Here is a 24,989-nt window from a genome sequence, read left to right on the forward strand (position 1 = left end):
TCTCCAGCAGAGCGTAATTATGACGTAGGGGATAGGGAACTGCTCGCCATCAAGTTGGCATTAGAGGAGTGGCGGCACTGGTTAGAAGGATCCGAGCAGCGCATAATCATTTGGATTGACCATAAAAACCTTGCTTATCTGCAGTCAGCCCGACGTCTGAATCCCCGTCAAGCCCGTTGGTCCCTGTTCTTCTCCAGGTTTAATTTAATCATAACCTACCGTCCTGGCTCCAGAAACATCAAGCCCGATGCATTTTCTCGACAGTTTGCACCCCAGGAAGAGGAGAAGGAACCAGCACCCATACTACCACCATGGGAGCCTTACGTTGGGAGCTAGAGGACCGGATTAACCAAGCTCAGAGACTTGATCCTGACCCTGGCACCGGCCCTGCGGGTCTTATTTATGTCTCCAGATCTCTTCGACCTGATTTTCTCCGCTGGGATCACGACTTGAAGTTTTGCACCCATCCAGGCATTTTTAGAACCCAGTCTGAGGTTTCTCGTCGCTTTTGGTGGCCATCTTGGACTAAGGATGTGCGCGAATATGTCTTTGCCTGTCCTGTTTGTGCTCAGAATAAGCCTTCCTATAAGCCACCCTCTGGTTTACTAAACCCCCTCCCAGTTCCTAGACGTCCTTGGTCACATATCACTCTAGACTTTGTCACGTGTCTCCCGCCGTCCCAGGGCATGTCCACCATCCTCACGGTGGTGGATAGATTTTCTAAGGCCTGCCATCTGATTCCTCTCCGCAAGTTACCCAACGCCCTTCAGACTGCTCAACTACTTGTTGTCATGGTTTTCAAGTGACGAGTCCACATGCAGATACGAACGGGAGGCAATGCACAGTTTTAAGATGTTTATTTTGGAAACAGGCAGATCTACGGACGGAACTACAGGCGATTCGGCTGGGTCAGAACATCACGGCTGGAGAGTCTGCAAGAGAGAGGGAGTGAGTAACTCTGAAAGGAGAACCCGGAGAATTGCTAGAAGTGGCGCTGCTTACCATTGGGCTGGGCGGACCTAACCAGGAAGAAGTAGCGTCGGGAGGACTCTATGACTTTACGCTGCTGGAGATAGGCGGCTAGTGGCTGAGGACGGCAGATGTAACTGGCGAGGGATCCTGAGCGAGCCTCATCGGCAACGGTTGACAGATGGATTGACCAGAGTGAACACAGAACCAACAGAACCTGGGAAAGGGGATCTCAGGCCTCGCTGGGTAACATCCAGGAAGTATGAGGGGAGCGCCAGAGGAAAATCTGAGCAGACAGGTTCTGCTGGTCTGTTTCTTCGGACGAGACGTCAAGACAGGTGAGTGCATCCAAGCACCAAAATCTGAGGCGAAAACAGAGAGATCCAAAAATTGGTCAAAAAACGAAGAGCAAAAAACTCACAAGCTGGTTTCCGAGAGTTGGGACAGAGGCCACGTCGTACCACGACTGGTTAAGGCTCTGGCGTCTTCCATCTGTCAGTGCTCTGCTTAAGAAGCCAGAGGAAGCCGCCTGCAACGAGCTGCAGGTGTGGGCCACGCCTCCTCAGCCAACTAGACACACCTGAGGAGTAGAGTTAGAGCAGCAAGACACAGAGAACCCTGACACTTGTCCGTCATGTTTTTAGACTTCATGGAATACCCACAGACATCCTCTCTGACCGGGGTCTGCAGTTCGTCTCTCAGGTCTGGCGGCACTTTTCTTCTGCTCTCGGTGCCCGCTACACCCTCCCGTCTTGATATCACCCACAAACCAACGGTCAAACAGAGAGGATGAACCAACAGTTAGAAACAACCCTCCGCTGTCTCCCCTCATCTTCCCCTTCAGACTGGAACAGATTTTTACCCTGGGTCGAGTATGCATTAAACTCTCATGTTTCATCTGCCACCGGACATTCACCATTCAAGATTTCTCTAGGATATCAACCACCCCTCCTACCCACTGACGAACAATGTATACCCTTTGCATACGCCAACGATTACATCAGCCGCTGCCAGGATACCTGGAGGTCTACTGTCCTGCTCTTACACGCACCGCAGAGCAGAACAAGAGATTTGCCGACCAGCACTGGTTACCTGCCCCTCAGTATCGCCCCGGTCAGAGAGTTTGGTTATCCTCCAGGGACGTCCTGTCTAACCCATCGGCCAAGAAACTTGCTCCTCGGTTTACAGGACTGTATGAGATCCAGTCTATTATCAGCCCCACCTCCATGCGTCTACGCCTGCCTCCTCACTCCCGAGTTCACCCCACGTTCCATGTGTCTCAGATGAAGTCTGTTCTGGAGAGCGAGCTTCGCCCTCCCTCCGAACCCCCTCCACCCTCCCTTCCCGTCGATGGGCCCTGACTGGGATGCCCGTCGGACGGCCTTTGACGGAGTAAAGGACAACAGTACGTAGTCGATTGGGAGGGTCGCGGTCCTGCGACGCGGTCATGGGTCTCTGGCTCGGTGGTGGCCAACCATGACCTGCTCAGTGAGTGTTGGACACGCCCGTCCACGTAAGCGTCTGGGTTGCCAGGAGGCGACCGTTGGGGGGGGGGTAGTGTCAGGGTTCTTTGTTTTGGGCGATGTTCTAACTCTGCTTCACAGGTGGTTCTAGTTGGCTGGGGGGGCGTGGCCCACACCTGCGGCTCGTTTGGAGCAGTGTTCACTGGCGTCTTAAGGATGACTCAGACAGATGGAAGACGCCAGAGCCTTACCCAGTCGTGTTTTTGTTTGGAGTACTCACCTGTCTTGACGTCTCGCTCGTCGAACCAGCTCCTAAGAATCCCTGAAGCTCAGATGTTGCTCTGCCGTTCCCCCTCTTACTCACTTAGTGATACCAAGCCGGGCCTGAGGTTCCCTTCCCTGGATTCTGCTGGTTCCTCCGCACTCTGGTCGCTCTATCTGTCACTCCTGCCCGCCGTGGCTCGCTCCGGATCCCTCGCTGACTTAACATCAGTCCGCCCTCCAGCCGCTAACCACCAGCTATCCACCGTGAGCATTCGGTCACAGAGTTCCCTCGTCACTACTTCCCCGGTTAGGTTTGCCCAACTAAATGGTAAGCGGCTCGGCTTCTGGAGATTTCCCTCTGGTTCGATCTCTGTTAACAATTCTCCTTTCTTCCCACAGTTTCTCCAGCACTGACGTTCAGAACTCGACAGATTCCATCATCAGATTCGATCTCTGTAGTCTGACTCTTAATAAAACATCTTAAACTACGCATTGCCTTCTGTATTGTGTCTGCATGTGGGCAAAACATATAAAAACCATGACACATTTCAATAAAGTCACAAGTTTTGTGGTTAATTTTTTCATTCTCTCACATCTAATTCTGAGCTTTCACACCAACAACAATAACTTCTTTGAATATTTTTGCTTGCTGTTTATATCCATATTTATACAGTTTAAGCCTGGAAAAAGGTTTTAAACTTCCAGGTCATTCCAATCTTACACTTTGCTTGTAACTGTGTAGGAGCTTAATACCCTTGAAAGAGACTGTTTAGCAACTGTTTAGTAACTCCAGGTACTTCGTTTGGCACCGTGATTCAGCCTTAGTTTGTCAAATACAGAGACAACAAATTAATAAGCCTTAAAGTATGGTTTATGGGTTAGGATTCTGCAATGTTACCTTCAGAACCAATCTCTGCCCCGCCTAATCTACTTTCAGCAGTTATCACACGTTATTGCAACAGTAAACTGCAGAAAATACGGGCAGAGTTGCTCTCTCTGCGTTTACTCCCTCGGCTCCTATGGCGGAGGGATATTTAGTGCAAGCAGGTCTCTTAATAACCAATGTTTCGTCACTTATTTTAGAGCCCAAATAAGCGATTTCACTTTCAGAAACATGCCCAAAAAACACACAACCCCCGACTCATTAAATTTACAAGTGACTTTAGAAAAAAAGAAGCCCAAAGTATCATGAAATAAGCAGTCTTGGCAACAGTGAGCGGGTCTCTTTTGATACAGTCTCTGGCAACCTTGAAACTACGGAAAGTGCCGAGGGTAAAACAAACACAGTCCAGAAAGCACGGCAGGTAATTACATAATTACAAAACATTAGGGAACGGTGTGCGTGTTTTGACACGAGATTAACTGCGACAAAAGAAAATTTGTCAGCGTTATGGTCTAACAAAGGTAGCGTGTTAATAACATGCTAAAACTGACAGCCTTAATTCTAACACACTCTATTCTTCAAAGGAGCACAAAATAAAACCTTTGAGAATCACTCCTATACGGTGAATCTCTACCTGGTTTCTATTGATAGGGAATAAAGGTCAGACAAAAGTTAACAAATCTATCAGTGAACTAACATTTCCATCATGTTTTAGCAGGTAATGGACAGAAATCTGGTTTCAAAAGGATGGAGAACTTTGTACCTGAGAGTTTCCAGTCTGCAGTTTGGACTCTCCAGTCCAGCAGAGAGAAGCTTCACTCCTGAATCCTGCAGGTTGTTGTTACTCAGGTCCAGTTCTCTGAGACTGGAGGACTGGGAGCTGAGAACTGAGGACAGAGCTTCACAGCTTCTCTCTGAGAGGTCACAGTCACTCAGTCTGAGGAGACAGGGAGAAAAATCTGCTATTAAACAATTCATCAGAAATATTGTTTATTTTTTTACAGTCACCAATGTTCTCCTTGGAAATATTGATGGATCTTTCTGATTTAACACGTCTTTATGTTCCCTTTTATTGTGAACTGGTTCATTATAAATAAACTACCTTTACATGTAATTTAGGATGCTGAGATGGAGAAAAAGTGAGGAGGCTCAGAGAAACTGTGTGAATAAAAACAACAAATTGCTTTTCAAGCACTTGCTGCCAAATGTTCAAAAATAACAGAAATGTTTGTGGCAGGGCCGTCAACAGCTGCCATGGCTGATGATGACGGTGGAGGAGACATCAGGTCTCTCAGTGGCAGCAACATGTAGCAGAACCTGCGCTAAGCTGGGCTGCTTTCAGAACACAAGGCTGTGTAATGAGCAGGTTAAAGCAACCCAACCACTTGGTAAATCTGAGAAAATTATACAACGTCAATACAGTAATCTTAGCTAATGTTCTAAGGCCAAGTTAGTCTGCTTTGTAAATGTTAGTGATGGGTCCTGTAACGCCGATGCGTGGACCATTGTTTTACAGTGTATTTAAATTTTAAATTCTGCATAATCTTCAGAGCGACTGCTTTAATGCATTAAAAGAGAAAACAATAAAAGTTACATTTCTGACACATTTTGTGGTTGGAGGTCCTGGAAATGTTTATTTCTTTAATGGGGCACAAAAAAAAACTTTCAGAATCACTCCTATACGGTGAATCTGTGCCTGGTTTCTATTCATAGGGAGTAAAGGTCAGACAAAAGTTAACAAATCTATCAGTGAACTAACATTTCCATCATGTTTTAGCAGGTAATGGACAGAAATCTGGTTTCTACAGGATGGAGAACTTTGTACCTGAGTGTTTCCAGTTTCCAGTTTGGATTCTCCAGTCCAGCAGAGAGAAGCTTCACTCCTGAATCCTGCAGGGGCTTGTTGCTCAGGTCCAGTTCTTTGAGGTGGGAGGACACATCCAGATCTTCTGCTGATGACACTAAGATGAAGATCAGAGCTGACCACTGAGCAGGAGACATTTTATCTGTGGAGAGACTTCCTGATCTCAGAGACTGTTGGATCTCCTCCACTAGAGAACGATCCTTCAGTTCATTCAGACAGTGGAACAGATTGATGCTTTTCTCTGCAGACACATTCTCACTGATCTTCTTCTTGATGTACTGAACTGTTTCCTGATTGGTCTGTGAGCTACTTCCTGTCTGTGTCAGCAGACCTTGTAGGAGTCTCTGATTGGTCTGCAGTGAAAGTCCCAGGAGGAACCGGAGGAACAAGTCCAGGTGTCCATTTGGACTCTGGAAGGCCTGATCAACAGCTGTCTGATAAAAATACTTTAGTTTAGTGTCATTAGAAACTGAGGACTCCTTAGATGTTTGTGTTTCTTCCATCAGGTTGACACCAGAGTTGATGAAGGTCAGATGAACATGAAGAGCAGCCAGAAACTCCTGAACACTCAGATGGACGAAGCAGAACACCTTGTCCTGGTACAGCCCTCTCTCCTCTCTAAAGATCTGTGTGAACACTCCTGAGTACACTGAGGCTGCTCTGATATCGATGCCACACTCTGTCAGGTCTGATTCATAGAAGATCAGGTTTCCTTTCTGCAGCTGATCAAAAGCCAGTTTTCCCAGAGACTCAATCATCTTCCTGCTCTCTGGACTCCAGTGTGGATCTGTTCCAGCTCCTCCATCATACTTGACCTTCTTCACTTTGGTCTGAACCACCAGGAAGTGGATGTACATCTCAGTCAGGGTGCTGGGCAGCTCTCCTCCCTCTCTGGTCTCCAACACGTCCTCCAGAACCGTAGCAGTGATCCAGCAGAAGACTGGGATGTGGCACATGATGTGGAGGCTTCTTGATGTCTTCATGTGGGAGATGATCCTCCTGGCCTGCTCCTCATCTCTGAATCTCTTCCTGAAGTACTCCTCCTTCTGTGGGTCAGTGAACCCTCTGACCTCTGTCACCATGCCAACACACTCAGGAGGGATCTGATTGGCTGCTGCAGGTCGTGTGGTTATCCAGAGGCGAGCAGAGGGAAGCAGTTTCCCCCTGATGAGGTTTGTCAGCAGAACATCCACTGAGGTGGACTCTGTAGCATCAGTCAGGATCTCCTGGTTCTGGAAGTCCAGAGGAAGTCGACTCTCATCCAGACCATCAAAGATGAACAGAACCTGGAAGTGTTCAAAGCTGCAGATTTCTTTGGTTTCAGTAAAGAAGTGATGAACAAGGTCCACCAAGCTGAACTTTTTCTCTTTCAGCACATTCAGCTCTCTGAAGGTGAATGGAAATATGAAGTGGATGTTCTGGTGGGCTTTGTCTTCAGCCCAGTCCAGAGTGAACTTCTGGGTTAAGACTGTTTTCCCAATGCCAGCCACTCCCTTTGTCATCACTGTTCTGATTGGTTGATCTCTTCCAGGTGGGACTTTAAAGATGTCTTCTTGTCTGATGGTTGTTTCTGGTCTGTGTGGTTTCCTGGATGCTGTTTCAATCTGTCTGACCTCATGTTCATCATTGACCTCTCCAGTCCCTCCCTCTGTGATGTAGAGCTCTGTGTAGATCTGGTTCAGAAGGGTTGGACTTCCTGCTTTAGCGATCCCCTCAAACACACACTGGAACTTCTCCTTCAAACCAGATTTAAGTTGATGTTGACAACTGCAGCAGGATGTTCTAAATGAACAGAAAAAGTGAAATCAGGAAGGAAACCAAATGATCTTCTGAAGATGATGTGAATAAATGTGATTCCATCTCTTCAGACATCAGTAAATGTGTGATTTATCCATCAGGTTAAAGCTTTGTAGAAATTCTCTTACTGCTCTCCAGACGGTCAGCCAGCTCCTTCTGCTTCATCCTCCTCAGGAAGTTCAGAGTGATCTTCATCAGTGCCTCTCTGCTGCTCCTCCTCTGATCTTCATCCTCACCTTCCAACACCTCCTTATCATCTCTCTGACTCTCTGAGCAGTCTGGGTCATCTGGACTCAGAACCTTCTGGATCTTCTTCAGCTCCTTCTTCACAAAAGTGACAATGTTGTCCTCCAGCAGCTGGAACAGAATAATATATGAAGGACACATCAGACTGAGATCATGGATCCAAACATCAGAACCATGTTGGACAGACTGACGGTCCACTGGTCCACAAAGTCCAGCATGGAGACGACTGAACAGAACCGATGGAAAAGTAGTTGTTGTACATGTACAGACCATAAATATGGAGTCCAGCTGGGTTTGATGCTGCTGGGCAGACGGACCTCTGGGAACCTCTGAGTTCTGCTGGTCCACTCTGTGGAGGAACCAGAACAATTAGGAAGGAAGGAAATATTCATCCAGCAGGAAGATGTTTGCGGTATGTGGCAAGGCGTATTGTGTCACTTCCTATTTTCACAGTGTGAATTGCGGTCTGTTGCTCCAGACTCTCTCACTTTTATCTTTAATGTCTTTACAGTAACATCTGTTTCTAACACATAACCCCTTTTAAAACATTCTCTGCTGCTGCACATCGCGCTTGGGAACTCCTCGTGTTTCACACGGTTTGCTTTTTGGCGTGGTAAAAGGGTGCTAGCCTAGCTTTAGCCTAGCCTAGCTTTAGCTCAACAATGGCTCCTTCTCCTACTATTACTTCAGCTTCTCCGTCTCTGTCTAAGTATCCACCTATCTCCTACTCTCTGTGTCAGATACTTAGTTATTCCTCTGCCTCCTTTAGTGATAATGGTACTTGTAATAAATGTAGTGTTTTTGTAGCTTTGGAGGTGAGGGTGTCAGAATTGGAGACCAGGCTCCGTGCTGTTGAAAAACCAGCTGATAGCCGCCCCTTTGCTAGCGCAGAGCCACATAGAGTAACTTCACGTAGCGGTCCTCCAATGCCTGCCAGGGGCCAGAACGGGCGACATTGAATCCTACCTGGAACTGCTGGCTAAGGATAAGCGTAAATACAGTAAGATTGTTATCACACTGGCGGTAATGACACCCGGTCACGCCGATCGGAGGTCACTAAAGTTGGTGTTGCTTCGGTGTGTAACTTTGCTAAATGTCGGACTCAGTAATTTTCTCTGGTCCCCTGCCTGATCTGACCAGTGATGACATGTTTAGCCGCATGTTTCAGTCTGATTTATTAATTAGTCCCAGGCCAATTAATACCTACAGTTCTTTTGAACATTTAAACCTCAGTTTCCCTCATCCAAATTGCAAAGTAATAAAACCTCTTCTGTTTGTTGTTTTGTATCGTCCACCAGGTCCTTACATTCAGTTTTTTAGATCAGTTGTCTGATTTGGTGTTAAACACTGACAAGGTTATTATAGTGGGTGATTTTAACATTCATGTTGACACAGAATGTGATAACCTTAGCGTAGCCTTTAAAACTATCCTAGATTCATGTGGTTTTGCTCAAAATGTGCATAAACCGACACACTCTTGGCTCCATACTTTAGATCTTGTGCTGACATATGGCATTAATTGTGAAGAAGTAACAGTATTTCCTCACAACCTTGTCCTATCTGATCATTTTTAATAACATTTCAGTTTAATCTAACTGAGTTCTTCAGTTAGATTAAAAGAGGGTTCCATTATAGTAGATATTTATCGGACAATGCTGCATCAAACTTTAAAGAGTCTTTCCCGGTTTTAATATCCTCAGTATCACAGAAATGCCCTGCAGATGGCAGTAATAATTTTCTTCCCATTCACAAATTGTATTTGTTAACGGTGTGACTTCCTCATTGCTTTCTGCATTAGACAATATAGGTCCCTTTAAAAAGAAGGTGATTATTCACAGGAAGCTGGCTCCCTGGTTTAATTCAGAGCTGCGTTCCTTGGAGTACAATGTTAGGAAATTGGAGAGAAAATGGCGTTCTACACACCAAGAGGAATCCTTCTTAATCTAGAGGGACAGTCTAATGTTGTATACAAAGACCCTTTGCAGAGTTAGAGCAGCATATCTTTCATCATTAATTGTGGAGAATAAAAATAATCCTAGATTTCTCTTCAGTACAGTTGCCAAATTTACACAGAGTCATAGCTCCGTTGATCCATCCATTCCCTTAGCTCTTAGCAGTACTGACTTTATGGGATTCTTCATAAATAAAACTGATTCCATTAAAACTAAATTAATAGGCATCCTCCCAAACATGATTACCTTGTCCTCAGTAAGTAAGGCAGTGTTGGAGAAATCTTTAAAACCTGCGCAGTGTCTGAACTGTTTAAAAGCAGTAGAGTTTTCTGAGCTATCTAAAATTTTAGCTTCATCTAAACCTTCTACCTGTATGTTAGACCTAATCCCAACCAAGTTGTTTAAAGAGATATTCCCTTTGATCAGTGGCACTATTTTAGACATGATTAATTTATCCTTAGTAAATGGATATGTACCACAGGCTTTTAAAGTAGCTGTTATTAAACCTTTACTTAAGCAACCATTTCTTGATCAAGATGAGTTAATAAATTACAGACCTATATCTAATCTTCTTTTCTTATCTAAAATTCTTGAGAAAGTAGTTGCTAATCAACTATGTGAACATTTACAAAGTAATGACCTACTTGAGGAGTTTTAGCCAGGCTTTAGAACTCATCATTGCACCGAAACAGCTCTGGTGAAGGTCACTAATGATATTCTCATGGCCTCAGATAATGGACTTGTGTCTGTACTTGTCCTGTTAGATCTCAATGCTGCATTTGACACAGTTGATCACAATATTCTCCTACAAAGACTTGAGCATACTGTAGGGATTAAGGGGAAAGCATTAGGCTGGTTTAAATCTTATCTGTTGGACAGATTCCAGTTTGTTCATGTTAATTCAATTCAATTTTATTTATATAGCACCAATTCATGAAACATGTCATCTCGAGGCACTTTACAAAGTCAAAATTAATCATATTATACAGATTGGTCAAAAATGTCCTATATAAGGGAACCAGTTGATTGCTTCAAAGTCCTGACACACAGCATTCACTCCTGGAGAAGCGTAGAGCTACAGGGACAGTCGTCTGCATTGTACATGGCTTTACAGCAATCCCTCATACTGAACAAGCATGGAGCGACGGTGGAAAGAAAAACTCCCCATTAACGGGAAGGAAGAACCTCCAGCAGAACTGAGCTCAGTATGAACGGTCATCTGCCTCGACCGACTGGGGGTTACAGAAGACAAAGCAGAGACACAACAAGAGAGACAAACAAGCACAGAAGCACACATTGATCCAGTAATCGGTTCTACATTATATGGTAGTAGCGGGTGAGCCGTCTTCTCTGGATGATGTCACAGTTAACAGAACGTCAGACCAGGTGTGCCTACTATGAAGAAAAAATAGAGAGAGCAAAAACTTAAAAGCTGAAATGACAACAGTCATTTCAATGTAATGCAATGCAAAACTGGAGAACAGTAGACTGGAGAACAGTAGAAATCAGTAGAGTGAGAAAATTAGACCCTGATGTCCTCCAGCAGCCTAGGCCTATAGCAGCACAACTATAGAGATAGCTCAGGGTAACATGAGCCACTCTAACTATAAGCTTTGTCAAAAAGGAAAGTTTTAAGATTAGTCTTAAAAGTAGACGGGGTGTCTGCCTCACGGACCAAAACTGGGAGTTGGTTCCACAGGAGAGGAGCCTGATAGCTAAAGGATCTGCCTCCCATTCTACTTTTAGAGACTCTAGGAACCACCAGCAGACCTGCAGTCTGAGAGCGAAGTGCTCTGTTAGGAACATACGGGGTAATCAGAGCTCTGATATATGATGGAGCTTGATTATTAAGGGCTTTATACGTTAGAAGAAGAATTTTAAATTATATTGTTGATTTAACAGGAAGCCAATGAAGGGAAGCTAAAATTGGAGAAATATGATCCCGCTTGTTGATTTTCATCAGAACTCTTGCTGCAGCATTTTGGATCAGCTGAAGACTTTGAAATGCATTTTGTGGACTTCCTGATAGTAAAGAATTACAATAGTCCAGCCTTGAAGTAACAAATACATGGACTAGTTTTTCAGCATCACTCCTGGACAGAATGTTTCTAATTGTGGCCATATTCCTGAGGTGAAAAAAGGAAACTCTGGAAACTCAGACTCAGCCATACTTTAATGATCCCAAGGGGGAAATTACTTTTGTTACATGCTCCAGAATACACATTGTTATATATATATTTACAACATTCCATATAAGGTAATACCATATCACAATAGTCATAATACTTTCCTTGGGAATCCCAGTGAAGTGATAGTGACTTGTGCAAGAACAGTGCAGAGAATGCATAAATGACAGTTACAGAGAGGGGGGGGGGGTGTTAGAATAACTGAGGGAGGCGTTGTAGAGATTGATGGCCACAGGCAGCAATGATTTCATGTGGCGCTCTGTGTTTAACTAGAACATTCAAAGGCAATTTTAAACAAGTGTGTTTTTAATCTTGATTTAAAAGAACTCAGGCTTTCAGCACTTTTACAGTTTTCTGGGAGTTTGTTCCAGATAAGTGGAGCATAGGAACAAAATGCTGCTTCTCCATGTCTGGTTCTGGTTCTGCAGAGCAGGCTGGAGCCAGAAGACCTTAGTGGTCTGGAGGGTTGATGCCCTGATAACAAGTCTGTGATGTATTTAGGTGCTGAGCCATTCAGGGATTTATAGACTTACAGACGGATTTTAACACTAAAAGTCCCAGAGATACGAGAATTGCCGTCAGCCTCCAGTCCCCCGACAGTACTTCACAACTCATGAATCCCTGATCAGATGTAAATGCCCCATTAGCCCTGTCGTTGGAGAACCATTCCACCCCCTTCAGTTTCGGTTTTAGCTCAAACCTCTCTGTTGATGAGTGTTTTACCTGAGAGCAAGGGAAAAAATCATATTTGTAATTAAATATAACTAGGTCCCCGTCATCAGTGTCGCCAACACCGGAATGATTTCAGACAGAGGAGCCACCAGCGCAGCGATCAGCTGTTTATCTGCATGTGCTGGAACGTTGTAAAGACGGCTAGCAAGAATATTTATATAGACTAGTGTTATTCTTTTTTTTTGCCACCAAAATCCAAATTTTATACACACTGCTTCGAAGCGGATGATCGAAGGAAACACCACACTCAGTATTCTAACACTTTTGGGAACATCTGGAACAGAGTCCTCTGACCGTTGCCGTTCAAGCCAGCCGCACTGCCACCGTGCTCGGCTTTGTCGTCGGCTGAGTCCCTGCTCCTGTTCTGGGCCTGGTCGTTGAGCAGCGTGACCAGGGAGTTGATGTACTTCACGGCCAGACGCAGGATTCGTTCTTGCTGAGCTTCTTGTCAGGCGGGTGCGTGGGGATGAATTTTCTGAGCTCAGAGAAAGCCCTGTTCCCGTTCTGCTGCCGCCAGCGCTCCCGACTGTTGGTGAACACCCGACGGGAGACTTTCTGAGTTTCTGAGGAGGAACAACACCAAGTCTCTGGTTCTGATCCCAGTGATTGTTCCAGCTCCAGCTGAGAAGAACTGAAACTCTTCAGTCACTAAAACTGAGGAAGACTTTCAGATACGATGACAAAATGGTTCAGGAACAAAGAAAGAAAGTCCAGTTGGTTCCATGTTGGATTTGATTCAATCACTATGAATATGGGAGAGGGACTAAAGAGTCCAGTTAGCTCATTAACATGGAACAGAACCAATCAGAGTGAGCTCCAGTCCAAACTAAATCTTTGACTTTAAGCAGAGAAAAGTGTTTAATGATGGCGACTAATCAATGAGGCCCAAAAGCAAACAGATCAGAGCTGTTAAACATGATGTAGCAGCATCCAGGACGCCTCCAACAACATCCATTCTTTCCACTTTCACTGCTGTGGTTCTGGAGAACATCCAACACACACCGCTTCACATATGAACATAGAAATGTGGGAAAAAGAGCTGAGCTCACGTTAAACACATGTTGGAATAAAAACATTTCAGACTGACTCAGTTTCCACAGTTACAGCAGTTAGATACAGCTCACCTCTCTGAGGATGCAGGTCCTGAAGATTTGAAGTCAATGATGTCACCCTTTGACCAGTCGCTCTTAAAGGACACACAGCTGGGTTCTGGTTCTGGTTGATGTTTACGTGTCAGTCTCTTAGGAATCCTGTCAGAAAAAACTTATTACAACACATTTAGTAGAATTTTACTTAAATACATTTTAAATATGACTGATTATTAAACAACGAGCTGTGAGAAACAATAGAACCAGATCCTAACTTTATGTTCTAAATGGTTCCCATCAGAACCGATCCAATCCCCCATCATGTTCCTGATCATTGATCCTCCATTTTGATGACACCTCTAGGGAAAAGTATGCATGATAATTATAATCTTCATTCAGGGAAGGTACACAATCTTTATTCTGCTGAAGGTTTCAGTGTCACGTGTTCTACTGTGTGTCGGCTGCTCAAAGCAGTCAAATAAGTCTGATTAGCTCCACCCCAGAAATCAACTCCAGTTTCCCATCCATCCATCCATCCATCCATCCATCCATCCATCCATCCTCTTATCCGGGTCGGGTCGGGGGGGTAGCAGCTTCAGTAGGGAGGCCCAGCAGAGAGACATAGTCCCTCCAGCGTGTCCTGGGTCTCACACAGCAGGATTTTAAAATAGTCTGCTGATTAGAAACCACATCTAACGATAAAAATCCTCCATAAAACATGTTTGGTCACACAGTGTGTGGTGTCTGGTCAGACGACAAGCTGTTAGTTATTTTTATTATTCGCTACATGTTTTACGTTTATTGCATTTATCATGTATTTACTCATTACTATTGAGGTTTTAAGGTCTGGGTTTATTCAGACATCAGAGTGTTTTTCAGAGGACTGATATCTCTCCTATGTTACAGAGGGAGGTCTGGGGCAAGAAACAGCCTCACCATAAATTTGTGAGCACCGTCTTACCTGTGGCTTACACCCAGCCATCTGTGGTTACTCCTTTTCCTGAGGACTGAATGATTAACTGTTAAGGTTGTTCTGCATACCTGAAACTGCTAGTTTACAATGTCAAAGGTCACACTAAAGTATGTTTCCCCCTTCCTTAAGTTCTGCAATGAAACTAGGGCCCCTCGCTTTTTGAGATGATAAAAAGTACAGCAGCAGCAGCAGCAGAGTGGATCTCAGAACAGGAAAGAGATGTAAAGGAATTCATCTCTCTGCTGGTCTCCTTCCAAGATTTAATCCTGTTTTCTCTCTTCTATGTGTTGTTTAATGAATGTTTTAAAGGTTTAGCTGAAGATCATTCAGATGTCAGACGGGAAATCTTGAGGTCTGAGCGGTCCTGACGTTCTGCTGAGCGGACTGATCGCTCTGAACACACCACACATGGCAGGATATTCTCTTAAGATTATTTTAAGAGACACATCGATAATCAGCGCCTCTCTGAAGGGACTAGCAGGTCATAAATCAGGCTAAAATTCCTGCAGTGAGAACCGGCCTTCATCCCCAACAGAATCTCTGTCCTCCGTGTCGGGAGCAGGCAGCAGGGAGAGCCAACCCAGTCCACTCCGTCTCATTTCCAAACATTTACACGTGAAAATGGAGATGTATTATTTTTGTTAGCTGAGAAAAGAAGAGGGTCGTTACATTATCATTAAGTTAGTGGTTAAAACTGAAGATTTAACACATCAGGGTTGTTTGAACAGACCGAGGATGTTTGGCTAATGGATAATCTCCTCTCTTTAAACTTGATGATCCCGTAACCTGTTCTCAGAAAGTAAACGGCTCTGTGATCATTTACAGATGTTTCACAAAAACAATATTTGCTTTGTGTTATTAGATTGTTGCGTGTCTCTCTGCTGAAACCATGAATCCTCCTTCCTGAGTCCGTCACAGCTTTCTGCTTGTTCCTGTATTTTTATTGCTAGATAAACCAACATGAATGAATCATATAACAGTGACGTGCGGTAGGGTTCATAGCTGGTGAGGCACTGACGTCATCAGTCAGATTTACTAATATATAAACTCTACAGAGTAGACTCATTGCAAAGTGCTGAAGGAGACTGATTGAGCCAAATCAATTCACCAAGAGACATGGAAAAAATATTGATTCTTTGATGAAAAAATAAATAAAACTAAATTATTTGTCATTTGACTGGTAACAGTTTATGAGTTGTGATGGATTTCTGCATTTGTAACACATTTAAAAACTATAACCCACATTACGCACATTTTATTACATAAACAAAACATGAATAATTATCGCTGCCTTACCTCTACTTATAAATTAAGTCCATGCGGCGCTCTTTCTGAACAAAAATATCGTCATTTTCCGGTAAAAGTTCTCTTTATCTTCTTCAGATTTAAAACTCTCTCAGTCTCAGTGGAGCTCACTGCCAGGGAGGAAAGCCTTCCTTCATCAGTCCTGTTCCAGCTGGATGTTTAGAGTCTTTTTAGTGCTTTACTTGTTTAGCAAAACTGCTAATAAATCATCCATAACTTGCTGTTACTCTACAGTTTAAGGATCAGGAGCGGTGCTCCTTGAGCGCCCCCTGCCTAGCGGCCAAGGAACTGCCGGCCTCACCTACAACCAGCTCTTTGCTGTTTATGATCGGCCAGCAGCACAAAAACATGTTATCTACACAGTTTAATGACCAAGACACAATAAGCTATCCACATACATTAAATTGTGGAAAATCAGTTCATAACTGTTTGAACAATTGCATTTATGATCTAGAGACAGGAAGATGCATTCACAGAATGGAAGCCAGCGCAGTTAACATGGGATTGCGCAATCCCAAAGGAGGCCAAGCTCGCTGCGGCCTCACCGGCTTCATTATGAAGCGCCACCAAGGATTTACATGGAAAATAGCGAAAAGTCTGCGGTTTTAAAGAGAATATGATAAAAAAAAAAAAAGGAAATTAGATTAAAAAAAAATAACTTTTATTACAAATGACTGCGTGAATCACAATATATATTATGTTATCATTATTATATATTTTCTTTCTTTCCATGATGACAGGTGAGGCCTGGCCTCACTTGCCTCCCCTGACTGCACGTCACTGCATATAAAACATCCTTTGTGATCAAATAAACACTGAACAAAGTTACAGCTGAACTGTAAAGCCCCCCTGTTTACATATTATTATCCAACAATACCATTTCTCTGCATTCTTTCAGGGTTTAGTAAAGGGAATGAAACAAACTCCTGTCATATGGTCACCATGGTAACATGGAGAGTCACTCCAGCAGACTCTGAAGCAGCAGAGTTTCATTGTTACATTTATATTTGCTGATGCAATATTCAGGACAGAGCTGTCTGCTTCACCTCTACACAGCTTGTCTGACCACAACATGGCCGTGAATCAGACACACTGCCTGTTCTACATTTAGTAAATTGACGTCATTTGAGGAATGCCCCATTACTGTTAATCCATCCGCCGTACTTATAAAGGGAAATGCAACATTTAAAGACACTCTGCAATTTATTACACTTTGATGACATTTGTAGCAGAACAATACTTCATATTTTCATATTATCCTTTCATAAAGTGTATATAATATTTCTTTACTGGTTTTCCTAACCTTAACCAATTTACTGCTTCAATGGAGGCTGCAATCTTTTTTGTCTTCAAAACTTTTACTGAAAATCATAAGAAGAAGCTTGTAGAAACAGTTTGCATACCTGATGTTTGAATTTATACACCTGTGGTCATGAATATGGTTAGAACGTCTGATTTCTATTTAGATGGGTGGAGAAGCCTTTGTCTAGTGGAGAGTGTGTCTAGTTTTTCAATCTGGCCAAGTTGCATGTGAGACACCTAGACTTTCCCCCTTTGACTTCTAAGGTGGTTTTAAACAGTTTTTAGTAATGTGCTAGCAGATATAACCCCAAAATCATCCTTTACCATACTAGGTCTGGATCTATTTAATTCCTGTCAGGAGAGCGTTACGTCTAATTTAACACTCATATATAAACATAGTGGTATTGGCTCTCATTGGTGTCTGTGTGAAGGCTTCCCAGCTACCACTGGGAGTCTGGAGGAGAATCTGTGCTTTTGTCTTAGGCTGATGAATGTCTGAGAATCATAACCAGCTTTACATGCTAAATGTGTAAAGTTAGATTCTAATGTGTAAAATAGCTGGAGGTATAACTTTATTAGCAGGATTATGCTTTAATGTTAACTTCAAACCAGCAAACAGCAGAAACTGTAACATGTGGAATTACTGTCAGCTCCACAGCTGCTACTACAGATAAATCTGTGCTTGATACGTTTAATGGGACATTTTGAATTAAGGATTAATTTTTAATCACTTATTGTGTGAAAATAACAATCGCTGTAATGTATGTTTACTGCTTACATTTATTTATTACATTTAATGAAAATACATTCTTAATTCCAAAGGGAAATTAAATGCTGGTATAACTGGAGCTTCTTCAATGAGCTGATTGGCTGCATGCAGGAAGGATCTCATGTGAATCTGAGCTCTAACAAGGCCTCACCAGCAGGTCTATAAAACATGGAACTGAACACTAGTCCAGACTTTTAGATAAAGTTTAAATAAACTGATAAAGCTTCCTGGATGGGAACATCTACAGATTCAGAATAGAAGCAGCAGTTACAGCAGTTAGATACAGCTCACCTCTCTGAGGATGCAGGTCCAGAAGATTTGAAGTCAAAAGGATGATCCTTTGACCTGTTGCTCTTAAAGGACACACAGCTGGGTTCTGGTTCTGGGTGTTGTTGAAATTTACGTATCAGTGTCTTAACACTGCAGTGAGAAAAAAAAAGTATGTTAACACATTTGGAGATTTAAAAAACATTTTTTTCAAATACGACTGATCATTAAATAAAGAGCTGTGAGACACAACAGAACCAGACAGATCATAAACTTGATGTTCTAAATGGTTCCCATCAGAACCGATCCAATCCTCCATCATGTTCCTGATCATTGATCCTCCTGAATAAAGTCCAGCCTTGTTTCTAGAGCAGAAAGAGCTGTTTCTGAGACAAACATGTTGGTTAGAAATGACTGAGAGGACAGTTTGGTGATATTAGTGTTGAGCTCTGACATGGAGAAGAATCCTGAGTCCTTTTCACTCGGACCATCAAGGAGGTTCTGATGGAGCTTCATTAAGTCTTGGTGTTGTGTTTGTAACGTACTGAGGTGGAACCAAAGCTGATCCACTGCTGAGTCCAGAATAGAGGTTGTTCTAGACGCCTGATCAATAATGAAGTGAAGCAGCTGGATGCCCACTAGTCAGAACTGACAGTTTTCTCCATTTTAACCAGAATCACTGATTAAAATCATGATGTGATGAGTTGTCAGCTTCATTTATTCACACAATAGAAATTAATCTTAATTTGAATTAAAAACTGGTTCTGTTGATCTGGGTCGTATTCAGACAGAAACTAAATGTAAAGATTCTTCCATAAATGTCTGATCAGCCGTCCTTCTTTCTAGGATGAATAATGTTGAACACATGTTGGTCATCAAGGATCCAGGAAATGTTCTGGAAGTTGGTGAGTTTTTCCAGATGTGTCCTGCTGGAACCCAGAGCTCTAAGCAACAGGCTGGTGTCACTCAGCTGGTTGTGCAACACTGACTTGCTGTTTGTCAGAACCCACTGGTACCATGCTGAGCTGCTCTGTTCAGTCTGGATGAAGCAGCAAAGAGGAACAGCAGCAGCTTCAGGACCACTTGGTCTCTTCTGGCCTGATATAGTGAGAACGCTGTGTGAAAAGGGCTCTGGACACTTAGAGATGCTGATCTCACCTCTGAGCGTGGCTCTGGCTCTCAGCTTCCCCACACAGAGTGGTTTTAGAGGGAGGGACTCCCTCCTCTCTGTCCTCACACTGATCCATGCTGCTGAATTCACATCCACATCAGCTCACACACACTTTCTACCTTCACCTGCAGAGGAAACACAAATCATTCATCTGCACATCAACTCTGATCATCCTTTACATCATTAGTGCTGGAAAAAGATCAGCTGCTCCTCCTCTGATTGGCTCTTCTTCTCTGCTTCATATCAGTGTCAGTTGAATGCAGTCAGACAGCAGTGAGAGGCAGAGGAAGCTGCCATCAGCTGCTGTACTTCTACTATCAGTCCACTAGATGGAGCCATGGAGCAACATTTCATCCACTGACACTGATTCACTCTGACTGAACATCAGCAACTATTTTATTTCACAATCATCAAACTCTACAAGTGGATTATCTGCTGCATCAAAGCTGAACTATTTAATAATCTGACTGAATCAAACACATTTTAACATTGATGTCATTTTATTTTGAAAGGACTCACAGGAAGCAGCAGGAAGCTGTTGTGTCTGACTTTAATGGGAGACCAGAGTTTGATTCCTGCTCCAAATCTCTAGAAAAGCTTAGATCTCCATATCTGCTCCACTCAGACGTAGAAACATTCAGATCTCTGATAAACATTTAAATGTTTTTCTTAATCAGATTATGTTGACACATCTGACATGTTCATACGTTTTTATTTATTGATTTATTCCTATTTATTCAGTGGAATATTTGGTTCCCTTGCTTGGTTAAACTCTAGAGGACTCAGATCCACTTTTACTGGTTTTATTGTGACTATTAATAAACCGGACCTTTGACTGTTGGACCTCCTGAGTGATCTAAGGAGCTGTAATCTGTCGAGTCAGCAGCAAACTGATTGGTTGTTAGAACCAGATGGACTCTGACCCGGCACACCCTCCATATAAAATACATTCACAGTGTAAACATCAGCTGCTGGTGCTGAAGAAGAAGATTTGCTCACATTTACCAAAATGGAGCCAGAGCCAGAGAAGTGGAGCCACAGTGAAGTCCGGGCTTTATTGGACCTGTGAGCAGCAGGAGAAAAACAACATGAGGTTGAAACAATGGAGGCAAAAAGTGAGACACCTGAAGCAGGATCATAAAGGTCAAAGGTCACAATAACCAGAGTGGATCAGATAGGAAGAGCAGTAAATGGTTTATTTCACTGAACTCGGTTCTGAGGCGTCAGCAGCTTTTAATCCCAAAGTCCAACAGAGATAAAGTGGAACCAGATGATTGGACCTGGATCCGTCTCTGATGTTCAGACTAGAAACTAGCTGCACATGAGGATGAAAACAGACTAAATCAGGGTTTACCACAGATGGTAGATGGACTTCTGTCAGCCTTTGTTAAAGGTCCAAACATCCAGAACCACAGCAGGTTCTAGTAGCTATGATCCAGTACAGTGAACTAACTGGTTCTGATGCTCTGCTGCTGTTCACTCATTTCTACATTCAGCCATTCATCACTGGTCAACATTCACTTCTAGATGAACTGCTTCATTTCTTGGGTTCTGGTCCAAACTTTAGTCATTTAATCAGGATGTTTTATCCAGATAGTTCTAGAGCAGCATCCCGGACTCCTGGAAGGACTTCTGGGTTTAAAATAAGCTGCAACATTCAGCCAGGAGACCCGGTTCCTCCAGAATCATTGATTTTAGCCACAGTTTCTCTCTCTGCTCATTAAAATGATCAGAACTCAGTAATATCACAGTTTTTCTAACAGCAGATTAAACTCAGTCCCAAAGCTGATGATGCTTCTGTGTTAATAAACAGCAGCTCCATGGTCCACATGACTGGTACCGTTGGGTCCAAAGCATCAGGAAGATCTCTCAGCACCAAGAAAAGGGAACTACTTCCTGTTGACACCAGCTCAGACTCCTCTGCTTCATCAGCTGGAGCTGAAGTTCAGAACTTTGGATCAACAGGTTCTCAGAGTTCTGCTAGAAGGAGGACCAGAACATGTTGAGCTGTAGAGCAGATATGAGACCATGCCTCAGCCTCTGCTTCAGAACCGACCCACTAGATCTGGTCGGGTAGTTCAGTGTGAAGCAGCAGGCCTCTCCAGGTCCATTTCTCCATGCTGATCCCTTCCTGTGTCACTAACAGCATTAAAAAGCAAACTCACTTCTTTTAGTTTTTATGCAGAAATCAAAGCATCAGAAGATCCCAGCTGGTGACAGAGTTTAAGAAGGTGGACATCAGAGCCTTGGACCTGAAACTGGACCAGAACCAATAATATTAACTGGATCAGAACCAGTTTGAGCTCCAGATTCTCTGTGGTTTCATGAACAAAGATCTTTGTTTAATGAAACTTTAGTTTGAAACATGAATTTAAGGAAAACAATGTTCCCAACAAGTTCTTAAACTCCTCAGACTCTTCATTTAGGAAATAAAATACTAACTAATAATTGTCCCTCATGGGTCAAACACTGTGGAACAACAGACTGATCACTTTTAGCAGCAAATCAACCTTTAAGTCTGATTACTGCAAATATTATTGTTTTATTGGTAGATTTATTAGATCAATGTTAAACTTTTGGATCATCTGACTTTTATTGGATTTAAATCTAAAACATTGATGATGAAAACTTTAAAGCTGTTAACATTTCCTGGTCTGATTGGACCCACCTTCAGGTCTTCAGCTGTTCTTCAATCTGCTCTCTGAACAGCAGATATTTTACAGCTGCCATAAACAACAGGCTGGAGAAATATCAGAACCAGAACCTCAGAAGTTCTGCTTCAGTCACTCTGAATTTATCAAACCAACCATCGTTCTTAAAGGGACAGAAACACATTTTAAGACGATCCACAAAGTTTAAGGAGCTGCAGAACCTCTAAAGAGACGGTTCAGGTTTCAAGTGGACCTTTGTAACTTTAGCAGAACAGCAGCAGAACCTTTAGATCACATGTTTTTCTCAGAGTCCAGAGTTTCTGGTTGGAGGTTAAAAGGTGGTTTTAACTCAACATGAAGGACGTTCCTGTCTTTAAGCTCCCAGATATTTAGATTTTAGACGGATCATCTGGAGCCGTGAAGCTCTGATTGGGTCGACAGAGTTCTGCTCATCTAAACATCACATCTGAACATCAGCTGTTCATCATGTTGTTTGGTTCCAGTTCATCAATAATCTAATAATCCTGTAGATTAGTCTTCAGACAGCAGAGATGAAACTTTGTGCTGAAATCAGAAGTGAACATGTTCTCCAGACATCAGAGAGCAGAAACAAAGAGGAAAGTTCCTCAAGACAAAGTTCTGGTAGGAAACAAAGCAAACTTACAGTTTGTTCAGACGCTCCAAAGTGCTGAAGAACAAGATGTGAAGCACTGAGACACAGGTGAGCTGCTACCTGGAAGGAGGCGGAGCTTCAGCTGTGATGGAGGTGGGACAGGTAGGAGGGCGGGGCAGCAGCAGGAGCAGCAGTGGAGTTCCTGGAAGCTTCAAGGTTCAAAGTTTCTTTCTTCTCTTCAAGGAGCAGTTTGGTTTGCAGCTGCCAGGAAGACATCAGGACAGAAAACAACAGTCACTAAACACCAGCTTCATCTGCTGGTTCTCCTGCAGAACGCTGAGAGCTGCTGGAAGCGGCTGCTTCTCCATGGTGGCAGTGTGTAGCTGCGTCCTGAATGATCCAGTAGTTTAGCTGCACATCTTCAGCCTGCAGCTGGTTCTGGTGTTTAACAGGAAGTGAGCCGTGCCGGCAGCTCAGAGAAAACCTTCCAGCAGATTCATTCAGATCAGGTCCACATTAAAACAAGGCAGCTCCCAGTCAGAGTGCTGCAGCTTCTGCTTGATGCTTTGTGTGCACGCTGCTTTCTGCACACAGCACCAATGTGGGCTTCAGAGGTTCTGTCCGTCTGGGTCCAGAGGTGTTTCTCCAGCTTCACTCCTTCAACAGACGCATTCTTCCTGAAAACAGAGGAGGACAGTCGGCTTCTTCCTCACATCACTCACAGCTCTTTAGTTTTCACCACATTGATGTTTAAAAAGGAGGAACTGCTCCATCTGACACCTTCCTCCACCAGGAGACCCGGTTCTGATGGATCACTGCTGGGAAGCGGACACAAGGACAGAACCTCCTGCAGGTCCAATAATGTAGCAGCCTCTGCCATGGCTTTGACCATCATTAGTGTAGAAAACAAAGAACAGAGGAGAAACCACTGTTAAAAAGTCTCAGAGTTAAAAAGTCCATCAGCCACCAGATCAGAACAGAGTCCAAGTTCTAGAGGTTCTGGAAGCTGTCTGCTAAAATGTGGAGCTGGATGGGATTAAAAGCAGAAGAGAAGTCCATAAAAAGGGAACCAACAAGGTCCTCTGCTTCCTCCAGATGTTTCAGAGCAGCTTTCAAAGTGTCCCTGTCTCACCATCCAGTCCTCGACCCGTCCTGGAAGCAAACTGCAGGAGGTCCAAACTGTCCTGACCCGGTTCCATCAGGTCCTCCTTCAGCAGCTTTTCTAATGCCTTCAGAACCAGAGAGCTGAGAGGTTCTGGACTGAAGACAGCGAGTGTCTCTGAGCTTTAGATCTTAGCTCAGGGAACAATTACTGAGGGGGAGTGGTGGCCCAGTAGTTAGAGCAGAACTCTTGGTTCTGATAAGGCTGCTAGAACCTGGAGCAAACCTGAGCAATACCCTTAACCCCCGATGGTTCCCTGGGTTCTGGAGAAGCTGCCCGCTGCTCCCTAAGGGATGGTTAAATGCAGAAGACAAATGTCATTGTAATGTTCATAGGAAACTCTCCTGAAGTAATCCCTGGGGATTTTCCCTCACCACATCATCATTATCATCATTATCTTTTTTTTTTGTGTATTGCTAATACTGATATATCTGTAACAATGGCACATAAAACATGTGAACACAAATCGCTTCATTTCAGATATTCCACTAAAACAGTACATCCAATAACATCCAATTAAAGGTAATATTATTTTTTCATTTTAAAAGCCTTGATGATCTGCTTTCCCTCAATGACTGTTAGACCTGTATTTTTACTTAATGCTCTAAAACTAAGTCAGTTCACAGATTCACAACGTTCTGAATAAGCATTGTTACTGAGGTACAGGTATACAAATGACTAAATAATTACAAATGCTAATGCGAGTGAGCAATCAGGCCTTCATCTGACTTAGTAGCTGACTAAGCTGGCATTTAGTTACCTGCAGACAATCTGAAAGCCGTCTACTGTTTTCATGTTGCAGATCCTGCTGAGGATTAGCTGAATATAGCATGATCACACGTCCATTATGACACCATGAAATGCTCCACATGCTGAGGATTCAGTTACTAAACGGCAGAAAATCAGCAGCAAACAATACATTTACTCAGCCAGTTTGTAACTGGAGGCTCTGGCTGCTTTTACCATAGAACACAAGGAGCAGTTGTTCCATGAATCAAAGTCTACAATGGCAGAAAATAGGTAACATCACCTTTATGGTTCCATGTGTTCCATCCACTAAGATCAGCTCCATGTTCAGAGGTCACACTACCACATCTTCATAGAAAACAAGCTTCCATCCTTTTCTGTCGCTGCTATGTGTTAAACTACAGGATCATTGTTATCTGTCAACATCCAGATCATATTTATAATGAAGCAATGCAGTTTGCAGACAATCCCAATAAAGTGTGACAGAGTTTGTGAAAACCAAATGATGTGCTGAAGCTAGATGTGGCCAGCAAGGCAACAGGGATGCAGCTACGCTGTTTTTCTCTGCCCACATCATCCAACCTA

General features: G+C 43.4%; 2 long non-coding RNA genes across 2 annotated transcripts in view; both read right to left on the bottom strand.

Annotated features, from left to right (window-relative positions):
• Positions 1-7,803: 7,803 nt before the first annotated feature.
• LOC118558617 overlaps positions 7,804-24,989 on the bottom strand; it is a 41,810-nt gene continuing 24,624 nt past the window's right edge. Inside the window, exons 3-4 of the long non-coding RNA XR_004928384.1 lie at positions 13,481-13,606; positions 7,804-7,835 (exon numbers count right to left, since the gene is read on the bottom strand). This is a non-coding gene — a long non-coding RNA (uncharacterized LOC118558617). The remainder of the gene's footprint in view (positions 7,836-13,480; positions 13,607-24,989) is intronic.
• On the bottom strand, positions 19,305-22,784 carry LOC118558614. Its single transcript, XR_004928381.1, has 4 exons — positions 22,547-22,784; positions 22,237-22,446; positions 20,231-20,294; positions 19,305-19,356 (listed from the first exon to the last, which is right to left on the bottom strand). It is a non-coding gene; the product is annotated as an uncharacterized LOC118558614 (long non-coding RNA).

Source organism: Fundulus heteroclitus, unplaced genomic scaffold (genome assembly GCF_011125445.2).
Source record: "Fundulus heteroclitus isolate FHET01 unplaced genomic scaffold, MU-UCD_Fhet_4.1 scaffold_134, whole genome shotgun sequence".
In the NCBI taxonomy this organism is placed as follows: Eukaryota; Metazoa; Chordata; class Actinopteri; order Cyprinodontiformes; family Fundulidae; genus Fundulus; species Fundulus heteroclitus.